A 1,155-nucleotide genomic window follows, 5' to 3' on the forward strand; every position below is an offset into this window, starting at 1 on the left:
TAAGTAGAGGCAAAATAGCAAAACCAGCACGGTTGTTTGCATCTAATGCAATTTCAGGATCTAAAAATTTGAATTCTTTAAACAAATTATTACTAATAGGTAGTCGTTTTATAATTTCTTCCGCTACTGTATTATAAAATTTTTGGCACTTTTCTTTGAATACATTAATATTATCAGCTGACTGTAAATCTAATAGTGATTGACATTCTGCACCCACAAATACTTCTTCAACAGGCAATAAATTTGAAATGTCTCCAATGTTTAAGCAGCTAATATTATCCAATAATGATGGTTTCACAAAGTTTTGACATATAATTTTCATTAAATTTAATGACTGGTCAAAAATTTTGTGAATCATAATTTCTCTACTTTGAAAAAGAGCATTGAATGTATTTAGATAATTTAAAGCATATTTTAAAAATAAAAAATAGCATTCAGTGTATGGATTTAAAAGCTCATCTAATATTGTTTGCGCAGATTTTAATTTGTCCTCGAACAGAGCAATTCTAAAGTACTCAATGAGACTTGGCCAACATTCTAATACCCTGACTACACATTGGTGAAGTGCTAACCAACGAGTTTCGGCAAGCTTCAAAATTGTTTTACGCTGGTTATCAAAAAATTCTTGAATTTCAACTAATTGCGCACAACGCTTTGCGCTCCCAGATACATATGATGAAATTGAACGAATTAACTGTCCAACCGTTCTGGGAAGATTTAAACAAGCTTTTGACGCTACTAGTGCTGAAGAATGGCAGATGCATTGCATTTTTATTACTTTTGGTGAATCTTCTACCATGCAAGTCATAAAAGAATTGTGTATTCCAACCATTACCGCAGCACCATCACAAGCTACTCCGACAATATTGTTCAAAGGAATATTTTTTTTTTAAAGACACTCTTTGAAATGGCCATATATGCTTTTGGCTGAACAATTTATAGCATTGACTGGTACAAGTTCCAAAAGTTTTGTGTGTACCATTCCACTGTTAGGATGTACAAATCTAACCAATAAACATAAACATTTTTGGCATGTCAAGTCTGTACTCTCATCAACCAATACAGAGAATGGATTGTTTTTTATTATCTCAACTGTTTCATAAATTTCAACTGGTGCAATAATATTTTTAATGACACTAGTGACTTTGGTACGAT

The 1,155-nt window shown here is 31.9% G+C and overlaps 1 protein-coding gene across 1 annotated transcript in view; it reads left to right on the forward strand.

Moving 5' to 3' along the window:
• Positions 1-1,155, forward strand: part of LOC100162209 — a 12,404-nt gene that overhangs the window by 870 nt on the left and 10,379 nt on the right. The gene's annotated exons all lie outside the window — the stretch shown is intronic.

This window comes from Acyrthosiphon pisum, chromosome A3 (genome assembly GCF_005508785.2).
Source record: "Acyrthosiphon pisum isolate AL4f chromosome A3, pea_aphid_22Mar2018_4r6ur, whole genome shotgun sequence".
Lineage (NCBI taxonomy): Eukaryota > Metazoa > Arthropoda > Insecta > Hemiptera > Aphididae > Acyrthosiphon > Acyrthosiphon pisum.